We start from the raw sequence: 24754 nt of genomic DNA, 5'->3' as shown, positions 1-24754 counted from the left end.
ACACGATTATAAGCTCCAAGAGGTAAGAAACCATTTCTCATTTTGCTTACCATTATATCTTCAATGCCTATTACAGTGCCTAGTTCAAAGTAGACACTCAATAAATTTGTTAAATGGATTAATAAAAACCTAACTTATTTTTAATTATTCACACTTTAAAAACAAAATATAATAGATCCAAAAGATATTTAATTGCTTCATACTTTATATTGTCTACAATGTAACTAGAAAATATCTCGCTTCCCAATCCATCCCCTAGCCTCCTACCACCCAGGGTGGCCTGGATAAGTATGCCTCTTTCTATGGACTTTGTTCTTACCTTTCTCATAGTACTTAGCACTTAACACATTTCATGTGTTTACCTCCTACTTAGACTACAGGAATTTTTTTCCCAATGTGCTTCTTATAAAACAAATACACTTACAGAGTTGAAAAAATGGCAAGGCAAAACAGCATTCTCCTACCAACTACCAATCTCCTCAGAAGCAACTACTGTCAACTCTTTTAGCTGTTTCTTCTGAGATTTATCTCCATATTTCTAAATTACACGCTTAAGCTGGTACTACCTATTTTGTTTTAGATTTAGATATTATCTACTGACTTCCTACAGACAGAATTGTACACACACTTATGTTCCCATCCCACCACCATCCTCCCAGGATGACTATAATATGATATGCCAATATTATTTATGGCTGAGCCAAATACGCCATTGCACAGAGTTTGCTACATATCTATCAAAATTCATTTTCCCCTTTTTCCTAGGCACGTAGCTAAACTACATTTCCCAACCTTCTCTGCAGTTAGGTGTGTCCTTAGGATCAAGTTCTTACCTCCTCCATGCTCTCCCCTTCTCACTGGATAAAATTCTCAGTCATCCATCTTCAATCACATAGCCAACAATTAAATTTCAATCCAGACCAGTAGGTCTTAAACTTTTGTGCACAGGAATCAGCTAGTTCCTAAGTGCAGATTCTGATTCAGTAGATTTGGAGTGAGGACTAACATTCTGCATTTAGTCTAACGAGCCCAGGTAAAGTCCACACTGTTAGCCCTTGGCCATACTTTTGACTGGACAAAAATCATCAATGGAACTTGGGACTCCTGAATGACCACACACATTAAACTATTCATCTGGATCTGGTGACTACTCACCTAGCAACTATTACATGAGACAGAAATAAAACTGTTTCTTGGGTCACTATACTATTAGATCTCTTTATCACAGGAGCCTAGGCTTTTGACTTCAGCAACATATATACTATAGTCACATTTCTCTTTTGGTATACTTTTCAGTTTTACCTGGAAGTGTCTCACTTCTCTTAAGTTTTTTATATATCTGTCAATAATTCATTGACAGAACTGTAAATCTTCTCTCAATGTCTTCAAATACATCAAGCAACCCATGTGTTTGTTTTTATTGTCATTTTTCTCCCCTTGGACATCCCATCTGCCACCTTCTGATTACTACTAGATTTCCACCACACTTGTCACCCTGAGACTTTCCTTTTGCTATCATCCTACCAATTCCCATCTACTCTGTCATGCTGATGGACTCTTCTATTTTCCTCTTCCGTAAGTTACTCCCTCTTTTTTGGTGTAGCATATCCTCCAGTAGCTTTCTAAGAAAGAAAACAAGAAAGGCATTGGAGAAAATAATTATGCCCTACTTCTGACATTTCATTTCATGTAGAGAGACAACCATTATCATAACATTCCTGCTTTCTTTCCACTCCATTCATTCCTTTCCTAGGGAGATGGGGTAACTTATTTCATCATTGAGTTTAGAAAAATGATCTGGGCAAAAGTAAGCACCTTCCCCTCTCCTTCCTCTTTGCATCCAGGTGTTCTCAGGAAAGAAAATTCCATTCTCTCATTCATACTCTAACATTACAGTTGCAAGCCCCACACAGGGCCTGTCACTGTTCAGCTCTGCCTATGCCTGAGTGGTTAAATCTGTCTATTTCTGGCAGTGAGTATTAGCAAGCCACTTGAAAATATAAGTCCCATTCTCCAATATGAATCTTATCCATAATAAAAATAATATTCTGGTCTCCATATGCTTCCTTTATCTCTCCCAGTTTGTTCAGAATTCAGGAAGGGAAAGAGAGTGCTATTTATTGGGCTCCCTTAAGCCCCAATAGTAGGTAAGTTTTATAAGACTTTGCATGCCTGAAATGTCTTTATTCTTTCTTCATATTTTGTTTAATTAGGTTTGAACTTCTAAGTTAAAAATCATTCACTCAAAATCTTACAGGTATTGTTTCAACAATTTCTAGTTTCTAGTGTTACTACTGAGAAAATTATGCCATTCTTACTCTCCATCTCTTTTACTGAACTGTTTTTTTTTTCTTTATGGAAACTTTTAGGATATTCTCTTTGCCTCAGTGTTCTGTAATTTACAGGTGATAAGTCCTAGTATAGATATTTCTTTATTCATTTTGCTGTATACTCAGCTGGCTCTTTTAATCTCTAACTCAAGTCCTTCACTTCTGGAAATTTTTTCCATATTATATCTTCCATAACTTCCTCCCCTTCATCTTCTCTGCTCTTTTTCTAGCGCTCCTATTAATTGAACTTTAGGCCTCTTACACTGATCCTCCAATTATCTTTTCTCTCCATTTCCCATCTCTTTTTTGCCCTTCCTGGGTGACTTACTCAAATTCTTCCAACCCTTCTATATTTGGAGGGAGGACATGGAGAAAACCTTTCGTATTTTCAGTTCTAAGAACTAATTCTCTGATTATTCCTTTTCATAGCACTCTGATCTTCATCTCTTATTTCTGAAAACACTAACAATTGTTCTGGAACTTTTTTCTGCTCCCTGTATTGTCTGGTTCCTGAGTTCCTCATGTGCCTTCCTTCTTCTCTACCATGCATACTAGCATACGCATAATAAGAGTTTCAGAAGGAAAAGATAGACGGGGAAAGAAAAAATACTTAAAGACGGAATTCCCTAGTGGTCCAGTGGTTAGGACTCGCCGTGCTTTCACTGCCGTGAGCCCAGGTTCAACCCCTGGCTGGGGAACTAAGATCCCACAAGCCGTGCGGCGTGGCCAAAAAAAAAAAAAATTGAAGAAATAATAGCCAAAAACTTCCCAAATCTGATAAAGACACAACTACACACATCCAAGAAACTCTATAAACTCCAAGCTGAATAAACTCATAGGAATCCACACCAAGACACATAACTGTTAAATTGTTAAAGGCAGAAGAAATTTTGAAAGCAACAAGAGAGAAGGAACTTCTCATACATGAAGAATCCACAATAAAATTAACAGCTGATTTCCCATCAGAAATCATGTAGGCCAGAAGGCAATGGAATGCCATATTTAAAATCCCAGATGAAAAACACTGTCAACCAAATATTCACTAACCATGCAGAAAAACTATCCTTTATTAATGACAGAGAAAGTATGACACTTCCAGATAGACAAAAGCTAAGAAATTTCATTAGCAGACTTGTAGACTAGCACTACAAGAGATGCTAAAGGGAGTTCTTAAGGCTGAAATGAAAAGAAATTCGGCAGTAACTCAAAGCCATAAGAAATAAAGGACACTGGTAAAGGTAACTTAGCACAGATAAACATAAAAGCCAATATTATTGTACTGCTGGTTTGTAACTCTTCTTTTTCTCCTACATGATTTAAAAGGCAAATACATAAGAAGACAATTATAAACCTATGTTAATGGGCACACAATGTATAAAGATGTAATCTGTGACAATAACAATGAGAAAGAACAGAGACATATAGGATCAGAGCGTGTGTATACTATTGAAACTAAACTGGCATTACTCAAACTAGGCTGTTATAAATTTAAGATATTAGTTGTGCTGTTATCTGCAAGGCAACCACTAAGAAAATAATGTTTAAAAATACAAAAAAGGGAATTAAAATAGCACACTATAAAAAAAGTCAACTGAATACATAAAAAGGCAGTAATAGAGAAATTGAGGAACAAAAAGCACGAGACATACAGAAAAGAAAAAACTAAAGAGCAGGAGTAAATCCTTCCTTATCAATAACTACTTTAAACGTATTGGATTGGCCAAAAAGTTCCTTTGGTTTTTAAATAAAAATAAAAGACACATTTTTCATTTTCACCAAGAACTTCATGAGCAATGTATGCACTCTTTTGTTCCACTACCTTCTGCCATTTTTCAGGCAACTTCATAATTCCATCTTCCCAAAACTCTATCTTTTCGACCAAAGAACTGTTCCAGGTGCCTTTTACAGTCTTCCAGGGAATTGATATTTTTTCCAATAAGAGAATTTTGTAAAAACTGAAATAAATGGAAATCTGAAGGTGCAATGTCTGGTGAATACGGTGGATGAATCACAACTTCCCAGCCAAGCTGTAACAGTTTCTACCTGGTCATCAAAGAAACATGCACTCTTGCGGTAACCTGATGGAAGATTAGGCATTTTCTGTTGACTAATTCCGGATGCTTTTCATCAAGTGCTGCTTTCAGTTGGTCTAACTGCGAGCAGTACTTGTTGGAATTAATCGTTTGGTTTTCTGGAAGGAGCTCATAATAGAGGACTCGCTTCCAATCCCACCATATACACAACATCATCTTCTTTGGTGTGGTTGGTGGTAATTTACTTCGCTTGCCTCATGATCTCTTCTGTTCCACATCATTGTACAGTATCCACTTTTCATCGCCCATCACAAATTGTTTTAAAAACAAAGTTTTCGTTACACTTAAGTAGAAAATCACATGCAGAAATATGGTCAAGAAGGTTTTTCTCACTTAACTTATGTGGAAGCCAAACATCAAAGCGATTAACATAACCAAGCTGGTGCAAATGATTTTCAGTGCTTGATTTGGATATTTTGAGTATGTCGGCTATCTCCCGTGTGGTATAATGTTGATTGTTTTCAGTTCATGTCTCGATTTGATCACTATCAACTTCAAATGGTTTACCGGGCCATGGAGCATTGTCCAGTGAGAAATCTCCAGCACAAAACTTTGCAAACCATTTCTGATACATTCGATCAGTCACAGCACCTTCTCCATACACTGCACAAATCATCTTTTTTTTGCATTTCAGTTGTGTTTTTACCTTTCTTGAAATAATAAAGCATTATATGCCAAAAATGTTGCTTTTTCCTTCCACCTTCAACATTAAAATGGCTACACAAAAATTCACCAATTTTGATAAGTTTTTTAAAGGCACACTAATATGACAGCTGTCACAATACAATCTAACAAAATTGTTTCAAATGAAGTTAAAGACAACGAAGAACCACTAGAGCCATCTTATGGAAAAAAACAAACGAATTTTTTCACCAATTAAAAAATGAATTAGACTCTCCAAGTAAAGGCAGAGTTTGGAAAACTGGATTAAAAAATATATGATCCATCTATCATACTACCTACAAGAGATTCACTTTAGATACAAAGAAGCAAAGAGGTTGAAAATACAGGCTGGAAAAAGATATCAAGAGAGAACTGAGTTGGCTATATAATTGTCAGAAAAAAATATACTTTAAGTCAAAAACGGTTACAAGAGACAAAGAAAAGCATTATACACTGATAAAAAGTTTAGTCCAACAAGAATATATCACAATTATAAACATACATATACCTAATGACAGAGCCCCAAAAATAGGAGAGAAAAATTAACGAAATTGAAAAGAGAAATAGATAATTCTATAATAATAGCTGGATCCCTATCAAATTACCCATGACATTTTTCACCGAACTAGAACAAATAATCCTAAAATTCATGTGGAACCATAAAAGACCTAGAACTGCCAAAGCAATCCTGAAGAAAAAGAACAAAGCAGGAGGCATAACCATCCCAGACTTCAGGCAATACTACAAAGCTACAGTAATCAAAACAGCATGGCATTGACACAACAACAGACATATGGATCAATGGAAGAGAACAGAGAACCCAGAAATAAACCCACACACCTATGGTCAATTAACTGTCAACAAAGGAGGCAAGAATATACAATGAGAAAAGGACAGTCTCTTCAGCAACTGGTGTTGGGAAAGTTGGACAGCCATGTTTAAATCAATGAAGTTAGAACACACCCTCTCACCATACACAAAAATAAACTCAAAATGGTTTAAAGACTTAAACATTAGACATCACACCATAAAACTCCTAAAAGAAAACATAGGTAAAAAATTCTCTGACATAAATTGTACCAATGTTTTCTTAGGTCAGTCTCCCATGGCAATAGAAATAAAAACAAAAATAAACAAATGGGATCTAATCAAATTTACAAGCTTTTGCACAGCAAAGGAAATCATAAACAAAACAAAAGACAACCTACAGAATGGGAGAAAATATTTGCAAACCATGAGACTGACAAGAGCTTAATTTCCAAAATATACAAACAGCTCATACAACTCAACAACAAAAACAACCCAATCGAAAAATGGGCAGAATATCTAAAGAGACATTTCTCCCAAGAAGACATACAGATGGCCAAGAGGCACATGAAAAGATGCTCAACATCACTAATTGTTAGATCAATGCAAATCAAAACTACAGTGAAGTACCACTTCACACCAGTCAAAATGGCCATCATCAAAAAGTCTACAAATAACATATGCTGGGGTGGGTATGGAGAAAAGGGAACCCTCCTACACTGTTGGTGGGAATATAAGTTGGTGCAGCCACAATGGAAAACACTATGGAGGTTCCTCAGAGAACTAAAAACAGAGCTACCATAAGATCCAGCAATCCCACTCCGGGGCATATATCCAGACAAAACTATAATTCAAAAAGATACATGAACCCTATGTTCATAGCAGCACTATTCACAATAGCCAAGACATGGAAACAACCTTAATGACCATCAACAGATGAATGGATAAAGGAGACGTGGTACATATATACAATGGACTATTACTCAGCCACAAAAAAGAACATAATGCCATTTGCAGCAACAGGGATGGACCCAGAGATTGTCATACTGAGTGAAGTAAGTCAGACACAGAAAGACATCTATCATATGATATCACTTATATGTGGAATCTAAAAAAAAGGAGTACAAATGAATTTATTTACAAAACAGAAGTAGAGTCACAAACGTAGAAAACAAACTTATGGTTACCAGGAGATAAGGGGGGAAGGGATAAGTTGGGAGACTGGGACTGACATATACACACTACTATATATAAAATACATAACTAATAAGAACCTGCTGTATAGCACAGGGAACTCTACTCAATACTCTGTAATGGCCTATATGGGAAAAGAATCTTAAAAAAAAAAAGAGTGGATATATGTATAACTGATTCACTTTGCTGTACACCTGAAACTAACAGAACATTGTAAATCAACTCTACTCCAATAAAAATTTTAAAAAAACAAAAAAAGATGTGGTACATATATACACTGGAATACTACTCAGCCATAAAAAAGAACAAAATAATGCCGTTCGCAGCAACATGGACGCAACTAGAGATTATCATACTAAGTGAAGTAAGTCAGAAAGAGAAAGACAAATACCATATGATACCACTTATATGTGGAATCTAAAGTATGACACAATGAACCTATCTATGAAGCAGAAACAGACACACAGACATAGAGAACAGACTTGTGGTTGCCAAGGGGGAGGGAGTGGGGAGGGGGGATGGACTGGGGTTTGGGGTTAGTAGATGCAAACTAGTACATACAGAATGAATGGAAAACAAGGTCCTACTGTATAGCACAGAAAACTATATCCAAAATCCTGAGATAAACCACAATGGAAAAGAATATTAAACAGAATGTATACATATATTATATACATTATATATAATATATATATGAGTCACTTTGCTGTATGGCAGAAATTAACACAACACTGTAAATCAACTATATTTCAATTAAATAAATAAATAAATAAAATAGTTGGAGACTTCAATACCTTTCTTTCAATAACAGAGCAACCAGACAGAAAACCAATAAGGAAATAGAGGACTTGAATAACGTTATACACCAATGAGACCTAACAGATAAATCCAGAAGACTCAACCCAACCTCAGCAGAATACATATTCCTCTCAAGTACACATGGAACATTCTCAAGGATAGACTATTATGTTAGGCCACAAAACAAGTCTTAATAAATTTAAAAAGACTGAAATCATACAAATTACCTTTTCTTATCACAGTAGACTGAAATTGGAAATCAAATCAATAACAGGAAAAAAACTGGAAAATTCATAAATATGTGAAAATTAAACAATGCACGCAAACCAACGGGTCAAAGAAGAAATCACAAGGGCAATCGGAAAATACCTTGAGACAAATGAAAACAATGTTTTTTGTTTTCTGTTTTTTTTGCGGTACGCGGGCCTCTCACTGTTGTGGCCTCTCCCGTTGCGCAGCACAGGCTCCAGACATGCAGGCTCAGCGGCCATGGCTCACAGGCCCAGCCGCTCCGCGGGATGTGGGATCTTTCCGGACCAGGTCATGAACCCGTGTCCCCTGCATTGGCAGGCGGACTCTCAACCACTGTGCCACCAGGGAAGCCCAAACAATGTATTTTTTTAAGCAACGTATTATTTTACCACAATTTTTTAAATGGAGATAAAAGGATATTTGATATAATTTTTTAAAATAAGGATTATAAAAGAATACTATGAACAACTGTACATCAACAAATTGGATAACCTAGGTGGAATGGACAAATTCCTACAAACACACAAATTACCAAAACTGAGTCAAGAGCAAATATAAAATATGAATACACCTACAACAAGTAAGTAGACTGAATCAGTAATCAAAAACCCCTCAACAAAAAAAGCTCACAATCAGAAGGCTATAATGGAGAAGCTTACTCAACATGTAAAGAATCAATACCAATCCTTTTCAAACACTTCCAAAAATTGAAAAGGAGGGAACACTTCCTAACTCATTCTATGAGGCCAGCATTACTCTGACACTCTGAATATATATGCAAAAAATCATCAACAAAGTACTAGCAAACCAAATTCAGCAGCATATTAAAAGGGTTATACACCATGACCACATGAGATTTATCTTCAGAATGTAAGGGTGATTGAATTATCAATGTGATAAACCACATTAATAGACTGAAGGAAAAGAAAAATACGTGATCATCTCAACTGATGCAGAAGAAAGCATTGGACAAAATCCAGCACCTTTTCATGATATAAACACTCAAACTAGTAACACAAAGGAACTTCCTCAACGTAATAAAGGCCATCTACAAAAAAAAAAAAACCACCCAAAACGAAAACAAAACGAAAAACACACAGCTAACATCATACTCATTAGTGAAAGACTTAAAAAAATTTCCCCTAAGACCCACAATAAGATAAAGATGTCTGCTTTTGCCACTTCTATTTAACACAGTACTAGAAGTTCTAGCCAGAGCAATTAGCCAAGTAAAAGAAATAAAAGGCGACCAAACTGGAAAAGAAAAAGTAAAACTATGTTTGCAGATGACATGATATTAAATGTAACAAAATCCCAAGAATACACACAAAAAAACAGAGCTAATAAACAAATTCAGCAAGTTGCAGGATACAGAATCAACACACAGATTTCTTTACAGTAGCAAACAATCCATAAATGAAATTACAAAAATGATTCCACTTACAATAGAATCAAAAAGAATACAATACTTTAAGAATAAATTTAGGGGCTTCCCTGGTGGCGCAGTGGTTGAGAGCCCACCTGTCGATGCAGGGGACGCAGGTTCGTGCCCCGGTCCAGGAGGATCCCACACGTCGCGGAGCGGCTGGGCCCGTGAGCCATGGCTGCTGAGCCTGCGCGTCTGGAGCCTGTGCTCCGCAACGGGAGAGGCCACAACAGTGAGAGGTCCGCGTACCGCAAAAAAAAAAAAAAAGTAATAAAGAATAAATTTAACAAAGGAAGCAAAAAAATTTTTACCCTGAAAACATTACACTACAAAACATTACTGAAAGAAATTAAATAAATAAATGCAGTGACATCCCATGTTCATAGATTCCTTCCAGTCTACTTTCCCTACCTACCTTTCTTGCTCTTCCCTTTTCAGACCTTGGTCACTCACTGCCTATGGGTAACTAAGGAATCAGGAAGTATTTTAAGTTCATGTGACCTACAGCCGAAGGGAGCAGAACATTCGAAAACACACCTTTTACAATGTTTATCATTCACCTTAAAAGAATTAAATACTCCACTCCTTGCTTATTGTTATCAACATCAAGAGTCCTCAAAACTATTTAGTCTGCTTTCCCAGTGCCGCCAAAAGCTGGAGACTGGGCAGAATTCATAAACTGCAGCCCACTGTGCACTCACCCATTTGTTTCCTTCACTTAAGTCATTGCCAATGACTTATATTGTTAACAATACTACCCAAAGGGATCTACAGACTCAGTGCAATCACTATCAAAATCACAATGGCATTTTTTGCAGAAACAAAAACCCATCCTAAAAGTCATATGGAATTTCAAAGGACTCTAAATAGGCAAAAAAATCTAAAAAAAGGAAAACATTAGTTGGAAGAATAACACTTTCTTATTTCAAAACTTACTACACAAATCTACAATAACCAAAACAGTCTGGTAATGGCATAAGGAAAGACATGTAACAATGGAACAGAATACAGAGCCCATAAATAAACCCTTACATACGTGGTCATTCGATCTGACAACAGTGCTAAGAGCACTGAATGGAGGAAAGGACAGTCTTTTCAATAAATGGTGCTGGAAAACTGAACACGCCTGTTCAGAAGAATGGAGCTGGACCCTGACCTTACACCAGTTGCAAAAATTAACTCAAAATGGATCAAATAAGACAAGACACTAATTGTAAAAGCAGCAGACAGGAAAAAAACTCAAATGACCATTTGAGCCTTTTGAAAAATTATAGAAAAATTGTCATAAAACAATAAAATATATTACCATACAGATGTAAACTAGACTGAGGAACTCTCTATTCTGTTATGGAATGATAGTGAAGATATACTGTTAAGTGAAAAAAAGTAATATACACAGGCACGTGTAGTAAGCTAATTTTTTGTAAGAAAGAAGAGAATATATATACCTATATTTTCAGAAATAAACAATACAAGGATAAAAACAAAAGAACAAAGACCTAAATTTAATATCTATACTAAAACTATACCTTATACTCTACACAAACACACACATAAATATAACTGCATAAAAACTATAAATCTTCATGACCTCGGATTTGGCAACAGTTTCTTAAATATGACATCAAAAGCACAGATGACAAAAGAAAAAAACAGATAAATTGGTCTTCATCAAAATTTAAAATTGCATCCTTGACATCCATCTTGACAATGATTTTTTTGGATTTGATACCAAAAGCAAAGGCAACCAAAGCCAAAAAACAAAAAACCAAGTGGGAATCCTCATGCAACTGCTGGTGGGAATAAAATGACGCAGTTGATGCAGAAAACAGTTTGGAAGTTCCTCAAAAAGTTAAACATGGAATTGCCATATGATCTAGCAATTCTACTCGTAGGCATATATCCAAAAGACTGAAAATAGGGACTCAAACAGATATTTGTACACCATGTTCACTGCAGCATTATTCACAACAGCCAGAAGGTAGACGCAATCAAGCATCTATCAACAGATGAATGGATAAACAAAATGTGGGATACACACAATGGAATATTACTTGGCCATTTAAAGGACGAAACTCTGACACATGCTACAACATGGATGAACCTTGAGGACATCATGCTAAATGAAATCAGTCACTGACAAAACGGCAGATATTGTATGATTCAATTATATAAGATATTGAGAATCGGTAAATTCACAGGGAAAGTAGAACAGAAGTTATCAGGGGCTAGTGGGAAAGGGGAATGGGAAGTCATTGCTTAATAGGCACAGAGTTTCTGTTTGGGATGATAAAAATAGTTTTGGAAATAAATAGTGGCAATGGTTACACAACATTGTGAATGTACTAATGCCACTGAATTGTACACTTAAAAAGGTTAAAACGATAAATTTAATGTGATGTATACTTTACCAGAATAAAAAAAATTTTAACTCAAAATATTTAATCGAAATAATGTGTATTAAGCTTATATAAAATATCACAAACCTCAAATTTTAAATGTCAATCATATTCTAAAATAGCTAAAGGTTTAAAAAAACATAACGTTTTATATGGGTAAATCAACTGACAGTTTTTATGATGAAAGGCAAGTAGAATTGTGCCCTCTTCTCTCAAATTCAGTTTTGTAAATAAATGGGATTTCCAAACTAAATTACCTAGATCCTCATCTAAAGCCCAATTAGCTAGGTTTTCTGGATTAATCAAGCCTTTTCCTTCTGTGTTCATCTGGTAAAGCTTTTTTGGCCACTGGTCAAAGAAGTTTAGTTTAAGTCATGCTTCTTTTCACAAGCAATTTGTTGATTAAAACAGCCTGAGGTTGCCAATTGTTTTTTGGGCTTTTTTCTAATGAGATATGGAGATCATCTGGATCCCCTAATTATCCAAGCCACACTTTCCTCTTTTTCCTTATAAACAAATAATCAAGAACAAGCTCTATCTATATGAAGAGTTCTGTGATGCAAGATTCACTAGAAAGTTCTTGATTCTTCCAACATCAGGCAGTTCTTTGGTATTTATGTATAACAAAGTAGCTAACACTTTTTAAGTGTTACTTGTTTGTTGGGGAGACAAAGTTTGTCCCACAGGTCCAAAAATTGTGATATGTAACTGTGCTGGTCCTACAACTCTTGTGCTACTAACACCATATTCATTTTGAAATTTCATATACTGTATCCCTTGGAATGGGCCAGGTTATGCTGCAATAACAACCTCTACAACTCAGTGTTTATCACAACATACATTGATTTAACAACTCATGCAAAATCCTCTGTGAATTAAGGTGACTCTCTAAGGCAGCTGTCCTTTATGCATTGGCTCAGCATTCCAAGCTGCTTTAATCTTACGTTACCTCCCATATTAGCAAAACAGAGGGAGAAGGCATAGCACTGCTCACCTTTGCTCACATTTCATTTACCAAAAAAAGCCACATGGCTGCACCTAACTTCAAGGCAATAAGGAACACAACCCTCAGAATGCCTCAAAATAAAGGAGCAGTAACAAGGCTTATCACATTAGTACAAGGTGAAATAAGGCAGTCTCTTTGTCTCGACCCATGTTACTATTTCCCTCCAATCTCTTTGTTCAGGGCTAATTTCATGGTCAGGTGATCTGTGCAGTTACAGAGGGCTCCATGCTCAGAAAGATGCTGTGCTTGGTTTAAAGCTCTCCTGTCACCAACTTGAAATTCTTAATAATTTTATCTTTGAATCTGTGTTTTGTAGTGAAGTCTAATAGGACAATGGAACATGCACAGGAGCAGGAGATATACGCAAAATGTATACCTTGCCATTCGTTTCCACCTCATTCTCATATAGATTTGGTGATGTCCCGTGAACACAGAATATCGGTGGAGCCATGATGTGTGGGGAGTTCAGCAAGACTCAATGTGAATATTAAGTAAGCATGTTGTCTACAACTAAGTAAGCAAGGGTACTAACAGCCCAAGAAGCCACATTTTGTTTGAACCATAACTTGCTTCAAACACAGAGGAAAGGCAATGGAATTCTAAGAAACATGTATGATCAAAAAGCCTATCATATCTTTTCTTACTCATGTTACTTCCCTGTATTAACCAACCACTTATGCTGAAAGTGACAACACAGAAGGAAAGGGAAAGATAGAGCAAGCCACAGTTCCTTTTCCTTTCAGTCCTGCCAAATCAAAGGTAAAGACTGTTGGTAGAATGTGCAAGTATAAGAAATGAAATAAAATCAGCGAGTAAGTTTTGTGCAGTGTTTTCCCTGTTCTGGTAAGACTGAAATATATATGTACAAGCTATGAAATTTGAGCAATTCCACGTAAGAGTTACATAATCATATATTTGCATTTAAATCTGACATTGCAAAATACAAAGTTGAACAGTAAAATTCATGCTTATTTAACAATTTTAATGTTCTTTATTTACAATGACATTAAAAAGGAAATAAAACGAGCTGAGAGTAAGATCAAAGAAGAAGGAAAAAACCTTGATGTTTTAGTAACTTTAACAGCACTTTTTTTCCTGCGTTTTGAACTAGGGACCCTGCATTTTTATTTTGCACTAGGCCCTGCAAATTATGTAGCTGTGCTTTTATTTGCTCAGGTAAAAACATATAAATCTGGAATTAGTTTTAACAAAGATTAATTTTCAACATTCACATATAAGGTGCTCAGTTAAAAGCTGGAGATACAAAGATAAATAATAGGCTCATGTCTAAAAGGGGAGATAGTCATATAAACAAATAATGACAATATTATGTGACACATGCTAAGGAAACCCTGAGGAAAGAGCCGAAGAAAAAGGCTTCTACATGGAGATAATATTGAGCTGAGAAAGAATTTCTCACTTAAGAGAAGGAGTAAGACACGATTTGTATGTACTAGACAAAATATATTTCTAAAACTCTGACAGGTTTTTTAGGATGTAAAATAGCATGCATAACGATGAATACAGGAGATGAACTGGGAATGTAAATTGGTACACATATTACACCAACTCAAGTTTAGACTTTAACAAAGAGAAGCCATAGATGATAAGCAGAAGAGTAACACAATTTCTGCTTTAGATTAACTTCTGCAGAACAGGAAGACAGAGAAGAGAGGAAAAGGAGATGTCACAGAAGTAAACAAGAATAGTTATCAATAATAGTAAAAAGTATTAAAAGGTTATTTAGGGGCTTCCCTGGTGGCGCAGTGGTTGAGTCTGCCTGCCGATGCAGGGGACACGGGTTCATGCTCCAGTCCAGGAAGATCCCACATGCCGCGGAGCGGCTGGGCCCGTGAGCCATGGCCACTGGGCCTGCGCATCCCGAGCCTGTGCTCTGCACCGGGAGAGGCCACAGCAGTGAGGGGCCCGCGTACCACAAAAAAAAAAAAAAAAAAGGTTATTTAGGGCCTTAACACAAGCAATTTTAGTGGGATTGCGGAGAGGGAAAAGTTGTGTTAAAGTTAAATGGGTTTCTTCCCAAAAGATGCTTCAATATCCTAATAAGCACTGTAAATCTCTAAGAGTGAGATCTAATTTGCAACATTTCCCAGATTTATTTGACTAAAGAAACATTTTTTGCCAGGACCACCTATCAGCATCTCAAAGGACTGTGAGGAACACAAGTTTTATAACATTGTTCTATGAAACAGAAGTCCAACACTGACTGAGAAAGGCAGAGGGCAGTAGAGGGCTTAAGGCCAGGGTAAAACAATACTAAATGTGAGAAACAGGAAAGAAATCTGACTAAAATACTGCCCAACTGTGTTAAAGACCTAACTACATATATAACACACCAGTCTACTAGTTTATACAATTTACAGATATTTAAGTTCATACTGGGTAGGGGACTGACAGAATGAATATTTCAATAGAGTAAGCAAACACAACAGTAATGGTACTGGTGAGGGGGAAGGATAAAGCCCAAAAGAGGTTATATACAAAGAGATTAGGGATAGATGAGAAAACTAAAGAAATGAGAAAGATGCACATACAGATATTAAGGAGATTTTGGTCAGAAGTAGAACCATTTTGGAACCATATGAGTAGGTGTGTCAAGGAAGGTAGAGTTGAATACCACTGGAATACAGAAATTAAGGAAAAATAAAGTTAAGATGTTAGGTAACCTTCAGTATTATGCTTCCAACTGCCTGATATGACATCAAAAATTATACCAAAGTATCAGTGAACATAAGGGAGTGACATAGAGGTTCCTAGATTGAAATAACAAAGTCAGGTAAGAAACAGCCAGTAGGGCACCAGTCTTTTTTTTTCTTTGAATTTTTTAATTTAATTTTATTTATTTTTTTATACAGCAGGTTCTATTAGTCATCGATTTTATACCCATCAGTGTATACATGTCAATCCCAATCACCCAATTCATCACACCACCAACCCCACCACCCTGCCACCTTTCCCCCTTGGCAGTATGACACCAGTCTTAAAAGAAGAAGAATTTTAGAGGAGTATAGAAGAATAGACAGACACTATATAGAAAAACATGGGTCTGGTTTTCTGGCTTTGAGGAAGGAGGTGTGAAGGGAACAAGCTACAAACCCCCTAGAGGATTCAGAATAATGGCTCTCAATCATTTTTCTAACCCATCTGAGAAACAGAATACACAGCCAACAGAAATAAAGAGGAACACAAGAATGGGAGGTGGGAGAGGCTAGCTGTGAGTGGTTTAAAAGACCTTCCAAAGTGATTATGAAACACCTTCCTAAGGAGGTGTACCTCTCATATAATGAAAATTACTGGTTTAAAACTGGTACTATCACAGAAAGCTTAAATACAAGTTCCAAACACTAACTACTTTTTACCTGTATGACAGAATTCAAGACACTGTCTCATACCATAAGTTCCTACAAAAAGTCCTGGAGCCCTTACAAATTTTTCAATTTAAAAAAAAGATTTGTTTAAATAGACATTTCTCCAAAGAACACATTCAGATGGCCAAGAAGCACATGAAAAGCTGCTCAACATCACTAATTATTAGAGAAATGCAAATCACAACTACAATGAGGTATCTATCACCTCACACCAGTTAGAATGGGCAACATCAGAAAATCTACAAACAACAAATGCTAGAGGGTGTGGAGAAAAGGAAACCCTCTTGCACTGCTGGTGGGAATGTAAATTGATACAGCCACTATGGAGAACAGTATGGATGTTCCTTAAAAAACTAAAAATAGAATTACCATATGACCCAGCAATCCCACTACTGGGCATATACCCAGAGAAAACCGTAATTCAAAAAGACACATGCACCCCAATGTTCACTGCAGCACTATTTACAACAGCCAGGTCACAGAAGCAACCTAAATGCCCATCGACAGATGAATAGATAAAGAAAATGTGGTACATATACAAAATGGAATATTATTCAGCCATAAAAAGGAATGAAATTGGATCATTTGTAGAGACGTGGATGGATCTAGAGACTCATACAGAATAAGTCAGAAAAAGAAAAACAAATATCATATATTAATGCATATATGTGGAACCTAGAAAAATGGTACAGGTGAACCAGTTTGCATGGCAGAAATAGAGACACAGATGTAGAGAACAAATGTATGGACAACAAGGGGGGAAAGTGGTGGTGGGGGATGGTGGTGTCATAAATTGGGAGACTGGGATTGACATATATACTCTAATATGCATAGAATGTATAACTAATAAGAACCTGCTGTATAAAAAAATTAAATAAAATTTAAAAATTTTTTAAAAACAGGTTTGTTTTGAAGATACAGTATCAGCTAATATATTCATTCATTCATTCATTTATCTTTGCACACCTGTAAAGTTAACAGTCTTGCAGTATTTCCACTTTATATATTAATGAGGCACCCTGAGTATATGACTTGCCTAAAATGACACAAATGGGATTGTTTTATGACAAAAAAGAAGAGACATATTTTTTGGTTCAATACTTAGGCACTAAGATATGTCCTTAGCCTAAACCAGCAGTTCTCAAACTTTCTGACCTCAGGATGCATTTATACTCCTAAAAATTACCAAGAATCCCAAGAACTTTTGTTTATGTAAGTTATAGCTATTAACACTTACATCATTAGATATTAAAACTGAGAAATTTTTCAAATACAAAATACACTATTAACTCATTCTATAAGGCCAGTATTGCCTTAATACCAAAACCAGACAAAAACATTACGAGAAAACTATACGCCAATGTGTCTTACGAATACAGATGCAAAATCCTCAACAAAATACTAGCAAACCAAATCCAGCAACAAAAAGTTATACACCAGGATCAAGTGTATTCTATACCAGGAATGCAAGGTTGGTTCAATATGAAAATCAATCAATGTAATACACCATATTAATAAAATAAAGGACAAAAACCACACAGTCATCTCGAGTGACACAAAAAAAAGCATTTGATAAAATCTAACACCCTTTTACAATAAAAACACTCAACAAATTAGGAATCAAAAGAAACTTTCCTCAATCTGACCAAAAAACCCACATGTGACATCATACTTAATGGTGAAATGTTTTCTCCCTTAAGAACAGAAACAAGGATATGTTGTCTTCACGTTTTTTTTAACATTTATCTATTTATTTATTTATTCATTTTGGCCGCATGGCTTGCAGGATCTTAGTTCCCTGACCAGGGATTGAACACAGGCCACAGAAGTGAAAGCACCGAGTCCTAACCACTGGACCTCCAGGGAATTCCCTGTTGTCTTCACTTCTCTTCGACACTGTACCAGCCAGGGCAATTAGGCAAGAAAAAGAAATAAAAAGCATCCAGACTGGAAAAGAAAAAGTAAAACTATCTATATTTGCAGATGACATGATCCCATATGTAGAAAATCCTAAGGAATCCTCAAAAAACCCGTTAGAGCTAATAAATTAGTCCTGCAAGATTACTATCCAAGATCAATATACAAAAATCAATTGTATTTCTACATACTAGCAATGAACAGTCCAGAAGTGAAGTCAAGAAAACAATTCCAGGGTTTCCCTGGTGGCGCAGTGGTTGAGAGTCCACCTGCCGATGCAGGGGACATGGGTTCGTGCCCTGGTCCAGGAAGATCCCACATGCCGCGGAGCAGCTAGGCCCATGAGCCATGGCCGCTGAGCCTGCGCGTCCGGAGCCTGTGCTCCGCAACGGGAGAGGCCACAACAGTGAGAGGCCCGCGTACCGCAAAAAAAAAAAAAAAATTCTATTTACAATTGGTACTGTAAATTATACCTCAAAGAAAAAGAAAAAGAAGAATACACTATTACACATTCCAATACCATCAAAGTAATAACAAAAGAAGTACAAGATTTTCTTCAAAAATTGACAAGTGGATCCTAAAATGCACACGGAAATGCAAGGGACTCAGAACAGCCAAAAACAATCTTGAAAAGGAAAAGTTAAGTTGGAGAACTCACAACTTCAACTTCGATTTCCCAATTTCAAAACTTCTACAAAGCTACAGTAATCAAGACTGGGTGGTGGGACTTCCCCGGTGGTGCAGTGGTTAAGAATCCTCCTGCCAATGCAGGGGACACGGGTTCGAGCCCTGGTCCGGGAAGAGCCCACATGCCGCGGAGCAAATAAGCCCGTGTGCCACAACTACTGAGCCTGCGGTCTAGAGCCCACGAGCCACAACTACTGAGCCCATGTGCCACAACTACTGAAGCCGTCACGCCTAGAGCCTGTGCTCCCCAACAAGAGATGCCACCGCAACGAGAAGCCCGTGCACCACAAGGAAGAGGAGCCCCCACTTGCCACAAATAGAGAAAGCCCGCGCACAGCAACAAAGACCCAACGCAGCCAAAAATAAATAAATAAATAAAAGGAAAAAAGACTGGGTGGTACTGGCATAAGGACAGACATACAAATCAACGGAGAATCCAGAATCAATTGAGAAGCCAGAAACAAACAGAGACTTTTATGGTCTATTGATTTTCAACAATGATACCAAGATCATTCAACAAGGGAAAGAATAGTCTTGTCAATAAATGGTGCTAGGATAACTGGATAGCCACATGCAAAAGAATGAAGTTGGACCTCTGCCTCACACCACATTCAAAAATTAACTAAAAATGGATCAAAAACCTAAATGTAAAAGCTAAAACTATAAAACTGGTAGGAAAAAAACACAGGTGTAGATCTTTGTAATTTTGGCTTATATCTCTTGGATATGACTCCCAAAGCGCAAGAAGAAATAGATAAATAGGACTTTATCAAAATCTAAAACTTGGGTGCTTAAAAAAACATACTCAAGAAAATGAAAAGAATTAAATGGCAGTTCCTCAAAAACTAAACATAGATTTACCACATGATCCAGCAATTCCACTTCTGGGTACATTTCCAAAGAACAGAAAGCAGGGACTCAAACAGATATTTGTACACCCACATCCACAGCAGCAGTATTCACAATAGCCAAAAGGCAGAAGCAACCAAAGTGTCTATCAACGGATGAATGGATAAACAAAATATGGTATATAAATACAACAGAACATTATTCAGCCTTAAAAAAGAAGCAAATTCCGACACATGCTAAAACGTGGAAGAACCCTGAAGAAACTGTGCTAAATAAAGTAAGTCACAAAAGAACAAATATTATATGACTCTAATTACATACAGTAGTCAAATGCATAGAAACAGAAAGTAGAATGATGGTTGCTAGGGGCTGAGGGGAGGAGGGAATGAAGAGTTACTGCTTAAGGGCACAGAGTGTTAGTTTAGGAAAAAGGAAAAAGTTCTGGACATGGATGGTGGTGATGGTTGCACAACACTGTGAATATACACTTAAAAATGGTTAACATGGTAAATTTTATGTTATATTTTGCCAAATTTTTTAAATTTAAAAAAAGAAAATGAAAAGATAACCCACAAAATGGGAGAACATTTTTGCATATCATTTATCTGATAAGGGTCTAGTACGCAGAATATATAAAGAACTCTTACAACTCAACAATAAAAATAATCTAATTTTTTTTAATGAACAAAGGATTTAAATAGACATTTCTCCAAATAAGATATACAAATAGGCAACAGACACATGAAGAGATGCTTAACATCATTAGTCATTAGGGAAGTGCAAATCAAAACCACAATGAGATACCACTTCACCAGCTAGGATGGCAATAATTTAAAAGATGGACAATAACAAGTGTTGGTGAGGATGTGGAGAAATTAGAACCCTCATACATTACTAGCGAAAATATAAGATGGTGCAGCCTCTCAGGAAAATAGTTTGGCAGTTCCTCCATAAAGTTAAACATAAATGTATCAAAACACTCAGCAATTCCACTCCTGGGTATATATCCAAGAGAAATGAAAACATACATCCTCACAAAAACTTTTACATGAATGTTCAAAGAAACATTATTCATAATAGCCAAAAAGTGGAAATAACCCAAATGTCTATCAAATGATGAATGGATAAACAAAATGTGGTATCTCTATAGAATACATTCCACAGAATGTAGTATTATTCAGCCATAAAAAGGAATGAAGTGCTAATACATGATGTATTATGGACGAACCTTGAAAACATTATGCTTAGTGAAAGAAGCCAGGCACAAAAAGTCACATGTTATATGACTCTATTCACATGAAGCAATTCCAAAGACAGAATGAGACAGAAAGCAGTTTAGTGGCTGCCAAAAGCTTGAGGTGGGGGGGGGGATGCAGGGTGATTGCTAATGGGCACAGGGTTTCTTTTGGTAAGATGAAAATGTTCTGGAATTAAACAGTAGTGATGGTTACATAACCTTACGAATATACACTGAACTGCATGCTTTTTTTTTTTTTGGTCACGTAACGCAGCATATGGGATCTTAGTTCCCCAACCAGGGATCAAACTCATGTCCCCTGCATTGGAAGCGCGGAGTCTTAACCGCCAGACTGCCAGGGAAGTCCCTGAACTGCATGTTTTAAAAAGGTGAGTTTTATGGTACTGTAAATTATATCTCAAAGAAAAAGAAAAAAAGAATACACTATTACACATTCCAATACCATCAAAGTAATAATGTTTTCACATTTATCTATCACTCTACATTCCAGATGAGAAAATGAAAGGGGAAAAGGTAAATATCTTCTTAATATTACTATGAAAACAGTTACGACTCAAAGACCCCCAAAAGGTCCCCAAACATAGTTTGAATACCGCTGACCTAAACTAACCCTCAGCGCAAGACTGGAGCTATTTATAGTTAATGACCAATCAATTTTAATGTTAATTAAATTATTTAAACTACAGTGTACAGCTGAGACTGACAAAATGCAATCAGATTTCATTATCATCTTAATTCATACTTTATGTTCTTAACAAAACATTTTTTGACAACCTATGCGACTATACTGAATTTAACATCCTCTGCATACTAAATTTTGACAACCTAAGCTTAAGGTGCAACATAGTATAGTGATTAAGAGCTCTAACTCTAGACTCAGACACCCTGAGTTCAAATCCTGGCTCAGCAGCAAACTAGCTCTGAGATCTTATCCAAGGTATTTAGTCTTTCTGCAGCTACTTTCCTCACCTATAAATACTGATAATATAAAAGGAGTTGTTGCGAGGGCCGATGAATACTTCTAAGATCTTTAGCAATAAATGAATACATAGTAACTATGCAGTAAGTTACCTATTATCATTGTAAATCAAATACCCATTTAAAACAACCAGATTATTGTGTGTCTTACAAAATACCTAATTTTTGAAAATACAGATTGCTTTGTATAAAGATCAGTAGGACTTTGCTCATCTTTACTAATGAACACCGAGCTTGTATGAATCCTGCCTCTGCTTTCCAGCCCACATTCCCCAATGCCCTATGTTATTGCTTTCCAGTGGTAAACTAGAAAGCAGTCAGCTAACCCAAGCCAAGGAGTGAAAACACTTCCTGTGTAACCATAACAAGGTGATTTCTCCCAGAGTTTTTTTTTTTTTTTTTTTTTTTGCGATATGTGGGCCTCTCACTGTTGTAGCCTCTCTCGTTGCGGAGTACAGGCTCTGGACGCGCAGGCTCAGCGGCCATGGCTCACGGGCCCAGCCGCTCCGCGGCATGTGGGATCTTCCCGGTCCGAGGCACGAACCCATGTCCTCTGCATCGGCAGGCAGACTCTCAACCACCGCGCCACCAGGGAAGCCCTCCCAGAGTTATTTTTACCTCAAAAGACTCCTCTAAGAAATTAAACGTTCTTAGACAATAAGACTTGGATCACAGGATCCTCAAAGAACCAGTCTGGAATACAGCAACTAGAGAGAGGAGAAGAGAGCAGCATACAAAAGATGGCTTGACTATCCAATGAAAACAAGGGTAAATCTATTGATGGAGAAGCCAAGGAGAAAGAAATACTAAAATAGGAATCAAAAAACATAATTTTAATTACAGCTCAACCACTATCCCACTTGGTGATCTCACTTTACACGATAAAAATCCAAAGGTCTTCATTTAACATACACAATAATCTTCACAATCTGCCAGGTACTTCAAACCATTTCTCTCACCACTCTATCCATAACTCCTCAATTCATACCACACTGAATTTCTCACTCTCCCCTAAACACCAAGCCCTATTACAACTTACCACCTTCACACACATTATTCCTTTACTTTGCAATGGCCTCCCGTCTATCCCCTTCTCCACCTGGAAAACTCCTACTCATCCCTCAAGAGCCGGCTTCTTCCCTCCGAACTCCCATAATCTAGTGTGTTGCAATTTATCTGTACATATTATATGACTGAGTTCCCTGAAGCAAGAGGTTGTCTTCAATAATTTTATATCTCTAAAACCTAGCAATGTCTAGCATAAAGTACAAATGCAAATGTTTGAAGAAACAAATGATTAAATGATGAATGAACAAGCAACCTTAGGCAGTTTCTCCTATAAAATTGGAAGAACACTTGATACATCTGAGAAGCAACATGACATATATAATAGGAAGAACGCACAGAGCTGCTTTCAATCTTTCTAACTCTATGCTCTTATGCAAATTAACCTGAGTCAGAGATTCCTCATTTATAAAACAGTTTTCATAGGGTTGTTACACTGAACAAGTGAAAAAAATACATAAACATGTCTAGCACAATGACTGAAACAAAACAGGTAAATCTTAGTGTAAAAAAATTCTAATTTACTTAGTTCAGTGTAATTAATCTTAATTCCTCTAAGAAGAAAAAAGTCTATATATCCGGCTTTACTCCCCTTGCCTATTTGTCTTTCTAGAACTGTTCTTTTTTAGAACATATTTCTATCTGCAGTAACAATCAACTGAATTCAAGCACTTGTAGTTTATGTTAGGAAGTAACACATCTCACTGAATTTGTTATATCAAAATGGTCTCTTTTTTTAAGGATAAACAAAATTTACTGGCATCAGCATTTACAGGTAAGTCTTACTTATAGTTTCTCTGAAACCAGAAACTTTCTGCAGAAATAAAATTCATACACCTTTGTCTATGCAAAGATCCTGATTTGACATTATATGAAGAACACAACATAATTAATCCTGCTTATTGTGCATGTCAAGGTTAACTTTGAGGTCAAAAAGAGTCATCCAATTACTCTTACTAAAATGACTCTACTCTGAGAACTAATAAAAATTCTCTTTAAACAGCTTTTTATTAATCAGACATTTACAATTACAAATAAAAATTTTTATTTTAAAAGGTCTGAAATTATAATGTAGACACTATACTGTTCCAGCTACATTAACTAAAACTAAATGTAATTCTAGATGTGATTTAGGATTTACAATATTGAACTAAACTTATGTGCATCATAACATCTTGTTAGTTTATCTGTATTACTAACAACTTGACCTAGGACAATGAAAAGACTTTAATTTCCTTTTTGTATTTAGATATTTGCTAGACTTAAAACATTAAATGTCAATAACTTTCACTTCCGCTTCTGTATTATTTCAAGGAAGCTTTATTTTTTCATTTTCCACACAAGTCAAATGAAAAATTACAACCAGCAGGAAAATTTATCTAAAATAGCTCTTTTTTTAAAAAGTAACTATTTTGTTTGTACTAAATATCATCTTTTTAAAGCATAAAACAACTTAAAATTCTTATCTTCCCCAAAGTATACGGTTTTTAAGAAGCACTCTTTAAAATTTGTTTATAAAAGGATCATAATACACTAGACACTAGTGAATTCATTAATTATCTTAAGCACAGTTTTCTAAAAGAGTATTTCAAAACTTTATAAGTTGTGACTAATCAGTACTAGGATGCAATATAGTGCAGCAATTT

At 36.3% G+C, this 24754-nt stretch overlaps 1 protein-coding gene across 11 annotated transcripts in view; it reads right to left on the bottom strand.

Moving 5' to 3' along the window:
* TUT4 (terminal uridylyl transferase 4) overlaps window positions 1–24754 on the bottom strand; it is a 149605-nt gene that overhangs the window by 123378 nt on the left and 1473 nt on the right. The window lies entirely within an intron of this gene.

The sequence above is a fragment of the Leucopleurus acutus genome (genome assembly GCF_964270905.1).
Source record: "Leucopleurus acutus genome assembly, chromosome: 2".
Classification (NCBI taxonomy): Eukaryota; Metazoa; Chordata; class Mammalia; order Artiodactyla; family Delphinidae; genus Leucopleurus; species Leucopleurus acutus.
The sequence above is the reverse complement of the archived record's forward strand: the minus strand, read 5'-3'. Positions and strand labels throughout refer to the sequence as shown.